General features: G+C 33.1%; 1 long non-coding RNA gene across 3 annotated transcripts; it reads left to right on the plus strand.

Annotated features, from left to right (window-relative positions):
* Positions 1-4071: 4071 nt before the first annotated feature.
* On the plus strand, positions 4072-11945 carry LOC132040948 (uncharacterized). 3 transcript variants are annotated; one of them, XR_009410820.1, is made up of 4 exons: positions 4072-4126; positions 8539-9068; positions 9775-9890; positions 11517-11945. It is a non-coding gene; the product is annotated as an uncharacterized LOC132040948 (long non-coding RNA). The 3 variants fall into 3 exon arrangements; XR_009410821.1 differs by lacking the exon at positions 4072-4126 and having other exon boundaries at positions 8507-8873; positions 8945-9068; XR_009410819.1 differs by lacking the exons at positions 4072-4126; positions 8539-9068 and adding an exon at positions 9090-9696.
* Positions 11946-12350: the final 405 nt, after the last annotated feature.

Genomic DNA, 12350 nt, shown 5'->3' on the forward strand with positions numbered 1-12350 from the left:
TTTAAGAGAAGCTTCTTGTTATCTTCCTATTTCAAGTCATACCCTACCTCCTTTATTATTGTGAGAAATTAAAGAGTACTGAAATTGGCAAGAAGGCTTAACTGATTTCTCGTGGTTCTCAATCCATTTCATTGATTACTAGGCAATACCAAATACAGATTTAACCTAAACATCATATTGAGGATGCACATCAATTTGGAAAATATAATAATACCAAGTCTAGACTCTTCTATAGCTTTCAAAAGTTCACCAGAAATTAATTTACTCATTTCACGAAGGTTTTGGGTATTTTCTTCGGTTCAAAAGGGAAATGTAGTTCATCATTTTTGAAGACTAACAGGGAATTCACAGAGCACTACTTTTACCTTTTTCATTTTAGTGTGGGGAATTTTCTTCGTATCATCTTCCTTTTGTTCATTAAATCGTACGTGCACCACCATTTTTCAAAATTAAAAGAGGGAAAAACACAAATGAAAAGGGAATGCAACATTAGTAAAGTGAAAAAAACAAATGAAAGATTTCGGTGGCATGAGAGGTTAACACGCGGATTCTACAAATAATCAATTAAAGAGAAACGGGTCGGATTTATCCTTTGCTTTTAATATAGTAACACTTCCTCCGTCCCAAAAAAATTATCTTAATTTAACTTAACACGAAATTTAAGAAATAAAAGAAAGACTTTAGAAATGTGTGATCCAAAATAAGCCTTAGATAGTTGTAAAGCACAGAAATTATCTCATAAAGTTAAATAGATTCTAAATATAGAAATATGTCAATAAAAAAGAGTGTCCACAAATTAAGAAAAAATTAACCTTATTTTTTCAGATTGACCCCTATTAAATGTTATGTGATCAAATTTCAATACCTATCTAACTAAGAATAGTTTTAGTCAAATTACATATTTTTATCTAGAATTTAGTATTTTCTTAAGAGTGTGTACATAGGTAAGTGGACACTCCTTTTTATCAGGAAGGAGTATCACTTAACCTGAGTTATATTTTACGACCAAAAACACCCGTCATTAGTAAAATTTTGTGGTATGCCACCTCATCACCTCATAAATGTTAAACATGTAATAAGACTTTCTTTTGTTTCTTAGATGACCAAACTCCTTAGCGACTTTGTAAGCTTATCTATAACTCTAAATATTGGCAACGAGATTGAATTTGTTATGAAGTCTCAAGGTTTTCTTACTTGTATTCTCTATAGTTCCATAATTGGTAGGGCTGTGCATATCACTAGCAAATGAAAAATGTGAGGAATCATAGGCTAAATAGAGGCAAAGCTCCAGTTAAAATGCATTAAATTAGTAGGAAGGAGTTTTTCAACTTGGTACCAAACACAATAAAATGAGTAAAAAAGGAAGGAATGAAAGATTAACCTTTTTCTTCATCTGCCAATACAACTTTGTATCATCTTGCTTTTTGTCATACTACTGAACAACATACTTTATGGGCTATTACTACTTTTCCATCATTTGTAAGAAATTAAAGAGTGGAAAGATGGAAGAAAACAGATGAAGAGGGAATTAAAAGGAAAGTAGAAGGAAATTAAAGCAAGAATTTGTCACCCGATCTTTTATTTAGTTGCAAATGTAAGTTTCTTTGATATTTTACCCTTTTATTTTTTTTGTTTCTTCTCTGACTCTTTAACTTCACCTAGAACATTTGAGGTTTGAAATTTTAAAAACTTGACATTCTTATTTGAGGATTAAATCATTCGAGTGTTGACTATAAAATCCCCCATCCTTTAGAGGTGCCCTCGACGTCTAGAAACATGTACTAAGCGTCTGTACGACTTGTTTAGACTATAAACTAGTACAAAAGCAAACTTCTTTATTGGTAAATTTCTTATGATCTTTCTATTTTAAGTCATAAAATTGTACGTTTTCAAGTATTGGAATGAGAAACTAAAGAGTGAAATAGAGAAGAAAGGAATGAATAAAGGTGTGAAAAAAAGAGAAAACTCAGCAAAATTAATTGATGACTTTTTTTAGTAAAGTAATAAAAAAGTGAAAATGTTACCTTTTGTCTTCAACATTCCTAACCATCTGCCAATGCAACTTATGGGCAACTTCGTATTATCTTCCTTCTCGTCATCAATATCATATCCTACCTTTTCCCACCATTTAAAGAGTGGAATTTAAAACAAGTAAAGTAAAAAAAAAAAGGGAGGAAGGAAAGAATTCCGTGTCATGAGAGAAATTTTGTTTCTTTTCAATTTCACTCGTATCTACTCCCTCGGGTTCATTTTACTTATCATGATTTTTTTTTCCCAACTAAGCTATTCTTATTTATTGTTTGATCTCAATTTGATAGCTTGTTTGGCCAAGCTTATTTTTCCCCAAAAAATACTTATTATTTCTAATAAGTGCTTGTTTTAAAAAAGGTGAGGCGGCTGACCAAGCTTTTGTGAGAAAATAAGTGCTTCTAGAGAGTAGCAGAAGCAGTTTTTTAGAAGCTAAAAAAATAGCCTTTGCCCAAAAGTATTTTTTTTGAAAAGTACTTTTGAGAAAAATACACTTATAAACACTTTTTTAAAGTTTGGCCAAATATTAATTGCTGCTCAAAAGTGCTTTTAAAATGAATTGGTCAAACACAAACTGTTTTTTGCCAAAAGTACTTTTTCGAAAAACACTTTTCAAAATAAGTTAATTTTAGAAGCTTGGCCAAACAAGCTATAATACTACTCTCCTTTTCATCACATTAATCCCCCTCTACAATTTATTGAGTAATGGTAAGGGGAAAACTAATGATTAATAATACGAAAAAGTTGGATATCTTTTCTACTTTGTTTGTTTATTGTGGCAAATCACATTATACATTTTGGCTATTTTAGCCCCTAAGTACAAAATTGCGTATATAACGGGAGAAGCCACGTGGCATCATGCGAGAGAAATAATTAACCAACACTAAAATGCTCGACCCAAAAGCTTCGTTACCACTGCCGAAAGCTTAATTGAACTTTCTTAGCTATTATCACATTTGTGGAGTTTGTGCCAAAGTGAGCCTACTCACAGGGGCGGATTTACCTTGACCTGAGGGTGTCATGTGACACTGCTTCGTCGATTTTTGTTACTAGACATACATATATACATAATTAATAAAACGAAAATAGAAGTAGAAATCATAAAGGACAGTGCCTCTATACATTACAGTGCATTGGCCTAGGGGTTAGCGCATCAACTTCTATGTGAGAAGGTCGCGAGTTCGAACCTGCTCAGCTTCATTTTTTGTTCTCTTACATTTCCATTTACATTTTTTGTTCTCTGACACTTTCATTTAATAAAAAAGGAACTAGTACTTAAAGCCCCGGGCCACAATTGGTTAGAAAGTTTTGACTCATAATCTTAAAACCCTTTTTAGTAATTTAATCATTTGCTCATTACTTTAAATGGTGACATCGCTTTAGAAAGTTTTGACTCATAACCTTAAAACCCTTTTTAGTAATTTAATCATTTGCTCATTACTTTAAATGGTGACATCGCTTATGAAAAAAAGTTTTGACTCATAACCTTAAAACCCTTTTTAGTAATTTAATCATTTAACATTCTTAAATGGTGGTCGACATGAAAAATTAAATACGCCATCATTATTACTACTCATGTTGGCCAAAGCTATGCGCTATTGTTAGCAAATATTGTTCACAACATTGCTAGATTAAAACCTACTGTATCATTTAGTAATTCTTAGCATTTAATTTTTAGATTCAAAAAAAGTATACACTTATCAAAAGAAAGAATTAAATCTTATTTTCAATTTATTCTTATTAAGAGTTAAGTGGCCAAATTCCAATCTATTTAATTACAGATAATTTAGTTAAATTATCTATTTTTACCTAACTTAATTAGTATTTTCGTGTGCATGTGGCTAACTGGATAGTTTTTTTTAATCGGAGAGAATTAATCAATGACAGAAAACCGTATGAGAGGAGAGTATTACTTTGCTTATCTACTACCAAAATATACAAGAGGCGATAGGGTGAACATGGCTGCTTCATCGAGGGCACTTCCGTCATTACTACTCCACCAGTTCATTTCTTCTTTTACTTCATCCTTCTCTTTTGCTTTTAATCAGCATTAGGATGGAAGAAATTTTGGGGAAACCATGTTTAAATCTACTTGAAAGTATTGAAATTTTCACCATCTTTTTGTTTTTCCCTATTGTTGAATATGCCAACAAGCTTGAAAAAGTACTCGCCGGGTCAGCTTTATACCGAATTGGTTAAGCTATTCACTGTTTTGTTCGGCTGAGCTATATGGATTTGTCGAAGCATCTCATTAATCACAAATCCATTACTCCCTCCGGATCAAAAAAAGAGTCCACTTAAACATTTGTACACTCCTTGAAAATATAACCCCATAACAAAATAGGTAATTTGATTAAATCATCCTAATTAAATAAGCGTTAGGATTTGATCATATGATGCTTAATAAAATAAATATGGAAAAATAAAGTTAATTCTTTCGTGATTTTTTAAGTGGATCTTTTTTGATCCAGTTAAAAAATTTCATCGGACTTCTTTTTTGATCTGGCGGAGTAGTAAACAGTAGAAGTCAGAATTCACCAAATATGTGACAAAAGTAACTCTTTTTTTTTGTTTTTTTTTTGTTTTGCCTTCAACACTCTTCTTTTCCCCTAGTAGGAGTCTCTTTATCTTGCTTATATGTCTTGAGTCTTGTCTCATTGCTGTTTCTTCACTTTCTTCTTTTCTTGCTCTTATTTTCTCATTTCTGCATTCTTTGATTTGTTTATGCGTATCATTCACTCTTTTTTTTTTTTTTTTTTCGTTTTGAGCCGATGGTCTCTCAGAAACTGCGTCTCTACCTTCCAAGGTGGGGGTAAGGTTTGCTCCCTAGACCCCACATTGTGGGATTCGACTGGGTATGTTGTTGTTACTCTTCTTTTCCCCGATTTAACATATGGGAAAAGAACTTCGTAAATCTAATGCTGTAATTTCATCAAATCTGTTAAAAAATCATAGCACCAATTCGATTTTGGCAAGACATTACTTGTGGAAACGCTAAAGTGCTATTACTCATGAGAACTTTTCCGACTTTGTAAAGAGATTTTTTAGAACTTAGTTGCAACCTCATTGTTCTAATGCAGCTACTCCTGAAGATTAACAGGTACTTTTTAATTTGTTTTGGAACTTAGTTTTTAGCTGACTTAACGGGTAGCTACCTTAAATCAAAGGTTTTTTATGTTCGTTCTTTTAAATGATATTCTTCTGTGTTGTATTTCTGGTGTCCTCGAATTATTGTAACCATTGATTAACCAAGATATAAAGTTATCTGCTTGGGTTAAAAAGGGACAAACTTACTATGTTTACATAATTTGAAGTTACTTTACCTATGGTTTATTTACTGAGTCCTGGAGGCGTTCTTGCTTGTTCAGAAAGATTGTAGAAAAAAAGAGAGGATGGTGCCTTTGTAAAATGCCTATATCGTACAAACGAGCCTTTCTTTATGCCTATCCATGGTTACCACATATTTATACGAAAGTTTTTAGACGTAGCTCCCTGTTTTAATTTGAATTGACAGGGCATCTATCTCCATTGGTACAAAACCTAAAGTGAAGTTAAAACAGATTCAGAATCATCTGTCTTTTTCTTGCGTAGATCACTAATACTCCTTCATATTTGAATATTAGTGCAGTCTTGGTCCCTTCCTAACAATTGTCTATTATTTAACATTGTCATCTGTGCACGTGGGACTCATGTGAGAAAACGTTCCCTCAAATCTCACAGCCTTGTCTCAGCAACTCTATCATGTTTCTGAATAGCAAGAACCAGCCAAATGCTCTAAGATATGCTTCCACACTACATTGACCATACATACGCTTGTGATCTTAATTACTCTATTGAGTTTGCTCCATATTTTCTTTTAGTTTAGTACTTTTTCAAGAAGCTCTAGAGATATCAAACCAGGGGTCAACCCCATGGCTCTTTGTTTTGATACTATGGATAGCGGTCTTATCAGGGTATCCAGGTAATGCGATAGAGGTATCTACATCCTACTAACCTTTTTGTTTCTCTTTTTTGCTTTAACACCTCCACATTCTCTATAGAATAGCTTAGGTTTTTGAAAAATCATGAATATTTTTCTGTTTGTTCCTTCCCAGCTAACCGATATCAGTTATTGAAATGAGTATACGCCTAGGTTTGCCTTTATATAAATCCTTCATGAAAAATTTATTTACAAAGAATCTGTGAAAAGAAAGAAAAAAATGTATAGAGAGTTATAAGTTCTCGCTGTGTAAAGGAAACACACGAGACTTATTCCCCATACCGGGTGCTCTCTTTGAGTATAAACTAGATTAGCCTCTGATTATCTAATGTGTCTGTTACTGATTAAGGAGTCCTGCTGCCTTCAGCATAATGTTATTAAACCAAGTTACAAGTTATATCCATAAACAATGAGCCTCACATTTGAGAGGGAGAAAGGAGAAAATTCTTCAGGTGTGTTCACACACAAAAATAAAAAAGTTATTGCAACTTAGTTGTAATCTGACTTAACCAGTAGCTACTTAAGCTGAAATGTTCCTAAGTTCATTCTTCTAAGTGATATCTTTTTGTGTTGTATTTCTAGTGTGTTCGAATTATTGTAAGTTTGTAACTATAGATTACACTACCAGAAAATTGTCTTTCTCCGACTACCAATTCTGACTACAAAAAATCAGTCGCAATTTTCCGACTACTGTAGTCGGATAATTCAATTTTTATGTTTTTTTTTTTTTTTTGAAAATATTTATCCAACACCACTTCCGACCACTGCAATGTAATGTCTGGCAGGAAATTTCAGGAATGAAATATTCCGACTACCGTAGTCGGACGAGTCATATAAAAATAGTCAACATAATTTTGACCAAACATCCCGACAACTGTAGTTGGAACACCTTTAAAAATTTAATTAAAAATACGATGACTATCTGACTACTGTAGTCGAAATATTTTGAAAAATAATTAATTAAAAATATTATTAATATTCTGATAGTCGTAGTCGGAATATATATGTAAAAAAATAGTTAAAATTATATTTATTATCCCAACAGCAGTAGTCGGGAAGTTAAAAATAATTAAAAAGGTTATCTCTTTAAAACATTCGGAGCACTGTTAGGTCTTTAAAACATTTCTCCTCTCCACACTCTAATAAGAGTTTCACTTCCTCTCCGAGCAAATTGATGGTTCGTTTAATTGTTAGAGCTTGGTTTTACTTTCTCTTCGGTATATTTGATAATTCTACCTAAGATTTTAGCTGCATTTCATAATTCTAATTTCTCCCTAAAATTGATGGTTTTTAGCTATATTTAATTATCCGCTCAATTTTCACTTCATTTATTTGCTTCAAATAACTGAAAACTGCTATTGTGTTTCTGATTTTACTGTAAACTCATTACCGTAGTCATCATCTCTGGTATTTTGCTTCGTTTTTTCTTTGATAGTTGTGAATCACGTTGATCTCTTTAGATTCTATGAATTAATCCTATATTTGATTCGACTTGTTTTGGTTGAATTCATTTTTATCGAGTTTATTAGTACAGTAATGAGTTTTGTAATGCCCTAGATTTTGCTTCTTCAAATGAACTCTGCAGTTCTTATTGCATTGTGATACCCTAGATACATGGTCCTTGAAATTGTTAAATAAACCTGTAGTGCTCCTTATTGTTTTCGAGCAATTAACTAATGGTGGTAGCTTATTTGTATGTGAGTGTCTTTTGTGGTCAATCAGGTGAGAGTGAAGCGATTCATTTAAATACTGCTTTGCTTCACCTACTGTGAGCGAAATCAATTCATTTATGATCTGTTTTGGAAATACTGCTAGGGTTTCATCTCGTATGTTTTATCTTTATGAGATAACTTTATGGCTTCTTAAGATTATGCTTTTATGTCATGTGGTCTGAGTTTTTAATCCAATAATTAATATTTTAATTAGTGGATCAATATGTTCTGTTTGTTTGTAGAGCATGAATATGGGGTGTGTATCTCAATACATATTCAATTTGCATTTAGATAGCATACTCATAAGATGTTACAGCTTTTAAATAAACACATCTATATTTTTGTTCTTCAAATCTTTAAGGCGAAAATGTGTTTAATCCACATGGCTCATGAATATAAGTTTAATTTATCAATTTTACCTCATCTTAGGTATTGTGTAAAGGATAAGAACATGGTTCTGTTTTACAAGTAAAAACTTTCAAGCTTTTCGCTAAAAGTAATTAGTAGAAATCATGCCTATAGGATTAAACATCGACTCATTGCTTGATGAAATTAAACTCTTAGCCTATTGAATTCGCTAAAAGTTGTTAGTAGAACTTGTTGTAACTTTAGAACTCTTGTTATTGAATTCTTTGTCAAGACATTAGGTTGAAATTAGGACTAGCTGAGAATGAATATCTACATGTTGAATACACTCTTTTAGTCTTAGTAGTATTCTGTCCAAAATATAAGAGAATATAACTCTTAGCCTATTGACCTTCAATTTGATTTAATGACATAAGTTGTGAAGGATGTATACTGGTTTTCTCTCTGTCTCAGTTCAATACTCAATAGGCGCTGTTGCTGAAGCAGAGCTGGAATAAGACAGTTACTTTAGGAAACCCTTTTGCTTCGTAAAAGGATTAACTCAGCCTACATAAATTAGCACCCATTTCCTTGCAGCTATTAGCTATTCTGATGAAACCTCATTTAACTGGAAGAATAGACTAAAAGTTTGAAAACTTAAAGGTAGATGGAGGTTCTTTCAATTTAAGTTGGTTAATTAAGAAATGCACTGGAAGTTCTTAGCTTTATATTTATACATGGACATGTTTATATCAAACCTATATCCCCGTTTATTGTTGAAACGGTGAAGATGAAGTGTCTGGTGAAGGGTAAGTAATCCTTATGATTTTCCTTAATTCGTTGAAAGTACAAAAATTAAGATGGTTTAATTTTAATGCAGGTTCATTCCCTCATATGCCGGGAATATGATTATAGCATCATTTGAACCATTTTTCCGTGATGCTTGGGGTGGATACAAGGACTTTCCATACGATGTTAGAATGCTAATGTGGACTCAGTTTAAGGTACATGGCAGACAGAGTGTATTTATGTAATACTTGATTCAGTGCTTTTAAATGCATGAATTTGGCATGTTGTGGATTTATGATTTTACTCCAGAGGGAAAACACAGTGGATGTTTTAAAAAAAATGGTTTTCTCATGTTATCTAAAAATCAGAAAGTTTAGATATGCTCCTTTTGCTTTTTTTAGTTGGAGCCATCACTGAATATGGTTTCTTAAAAGAAACGAAAATCCACTTTCTGATAGAATAATTGATATTGCACATAATTTTTCAATTGTTGCAGCCTGCTGTTTGTCAGTTTTAAGAATTCCTTTTAACATTCATGCTTCATGAACTTGCTTTTCTGTTGTCCTTTGGCCCATTCCGGGGAGGAAGCTGTAACATTAATTTGTCTATGACGAAGGTCTTAATGATATAAGTTTTTAAAAAATGTGTTTTCTTCTAATGATATTAGTATTTTGCAGACAAAGTGTACATGGAAGCCTTGTTATGAAAATGAAATAAATGCCATTTCAAGAAGAAAGTATCTTTGCGGATTAATGAACACTTGTATAATGCCCGAAACCTCAAAAGGGTGGTTCGTTGCACACCGGAGGTTCCATGAGTTTCGCAGGCCACCAACGAAGATTGGTAATTTAGCCAATTAATTTTCCTTCATTTAAATTATCTAAATACGATTAAACTTTTATCCAACTCTTAATTTTGCAGCGAAAGTTAAACGGGGGAGAGGCTGTGCCTCTTTTTGAGGTCTTCGAGGAGACACATTAGAAGGAGGAGGACGGTACAAGTGAAGGTTGGTTGAGCCACGTGCTAAGGAGACATATGTAAGATTTTGAACTTAATTTGAAATTAAACTTTGGGGCATTAGGCTACTACTCGACTCATAAACACTTAACCACTAAAAAATGATTACAAAACTTTACCGGTTTCAAAAAAAAAAAAAAAAAAAAAAAAATTACAACACTTCCTTTCAGAAAATAGGAATGCACACTTATATGCACAGATTCTGGAAAGAAGAACTGAAATTCCCCTCTTCTCTTTAACCCTCCTACTATATTTTACAAATTCAAAAGATCAATCCTTTAACAAAATCAAACAGGTACAACTATTCCGCCTGTCTTAACTAAGTGATATTAACTAATCACTTCATGTTAGTATCTATTATTTTTTAATATTATTTTTTACTGTTATAGAAGAGCCAGTTGAGACTCAAGATCGACATGGCTGCTTCATGGTGTTTAATTTTATTTTGAGGGCATAATTGACTTTTGACAGAATAACCTCATCAACATGTCCTTTCACTGTGTAGTTGAACATCCAACTCATTATCTCTTCACTTTCCCATTTATCTTGCTCTGCTCAAATGTTCTGAATCTTCATTTTCTCCATCAAGTTTCATATTTTCTAGCTTGCTTTGATCATTGGCCTTCTCTGTTGTCTCTTACCCTGTTCGAATGCGCATATATCCTCGAAGTTCATCCCTTTGCTTCCGTTGTTCACAATATAGTAAGAAAAGTTTTATGGGGGTGTAAACTTCTAATGTGGTTTTTTGAAATTGGGTTTGCAGATTTTGTTGGAATATCAAGATGGGATTTGACTTCCTGAATAAGCTAGCTAAGCTAATCTTAGATTTGTGCTAATTTTGCAGTGGCTATAATTGTATTAGAACCATGCATTAGTGTGAGTGATCAGACGTTTAAAACATAATTTGTGGGCTACTGTGTGTGCTGAAACCTATGAATAAATGGAGGAATCTACTACATCATAAATTGTATAGTTGAACTACATATTGTATATACACAATTTTGTAACTTTGAAGAAATGCAAAGTACATGACTGAAGGATTATACTACAAATTAGCAGGAGAAGATATTAAGAGAGAGCTCTCGATCTAATCAAGAACCTAAATGTCCTTTCCCAATCTATGTTCCAAGCTGTCAAGTTGAGCCTCCAATGTTTCCAGCCTGGTTTCTATTTTTGTGTTTTCTTCTTGGCCTTTACATGCGATTCTTCCCTTTGGTCCCAATCTTGAAACCAATGACCATTTAGATTACGTAGACTTTTAACAGTGTCACATATAAGAATGCAAAAGCATTTTGAAATTAAATTGCATACTGTGTTGGCTTCGCTAAGTGCTCTGGTCACGGTTATACTGTCCTGATTTGTATCTAGAACGACGCTCAATCCGTTAGTCTATTCCTGAAAATATAGGACTATAATAAATGCTATTTGAATTGATTGAATTGTAGTTGTGTTTATGTAATGTGTAATGCTACTTATTTATTTATTTATTTATTTATCTACTGGTATATTTTAAAAATGCATGTTGCTTATTTTTAGCTCTTCTACTTGATATTTCTTTTGTCAAACACAAGAAACACATTTAATTTCTCCAGCCTTCATTGCCTTTAGTGTAAGTAATATAAGAAAATGTATTTATATTACTTCAGGAAGGATTTCAAAAAGGTTTGGAAGATTGACGTCAGACCCAGCCTGCTTCAGAGGATGGTACCGCATTCCGACCATCGCCTGCGGATATGACTTCAATGTGGACACAGGTGGCAGGTGGTCCCAGCAAAGGTAGAGTCTACGGGCTTGGAGTTCTGCGTTCCTCATCTAGTCCTTCGCCGTTGTTGTCTAATGCTTCTACTTCGCAAAATACGGAAGAAATGGAAGCGATGCAAAGCCGAATTGCAGAGCTGAAGCAAAAGTGTGAAACTTCCGATGACAATTAGATTGTAGTTGCTGGTTATTGGCTTTTATTGTGACTTTTAGACTTTTTAGACTTTAAGTTTCATGTAGTTGTTGGTTTGGGATGTTTAAACTATTTCGAACGTGATGTTTGATTGGATGTTTCAAATGTTTAGACTACTTCTTCATGTTTGAGTCGTTGCTTTAACCGTTATAGTTGTTTGGTTGAATTCTTAGGTTCTATAGTATTGTGTTTGCAAGCAGGTGCAGCTAATAAAATAGCAATTTGCCGTAAAAAGATTGGGAAATTTCGACTACAGTAGTCGGAAAATTCAAAAAATTATTTTGCAGAAAATTAAGATTTCCAACTACTGTAGTCGGAAATTTCATAATAATATTTGGGCAATTAATTGCCCTTCTTTTGGGGTGGTCTTTAAATTTTTCCTCTCATATTTGAAATCTTTAAATTTTGCCCTTTGGCTAAAACCCATGGGTTTCAAGTTCGAACTCCCATTCAGTTAAAAATTTAAAAAAATCCGCAAGACCGAGTTTAAATTTCGCTATGCTCCCCCGGCATACACTCGTTAAGGAAT

Source organism: Lycium ferocissimum, chromosome 12 (assembly GCF_029784015.1).
Source record: "Lycium ferocissimum isolate CSIRO_LF1 chromosome 12, AGI_CSIRO_Lferr_CH_V1, whole genome shotgun sequence".
NCBI lineage: Eukaryota > Viridiplantae > Streptophyta > Magnoliopsida > Solanales > Solanaceae > Lycium > Lycium ferocissimum.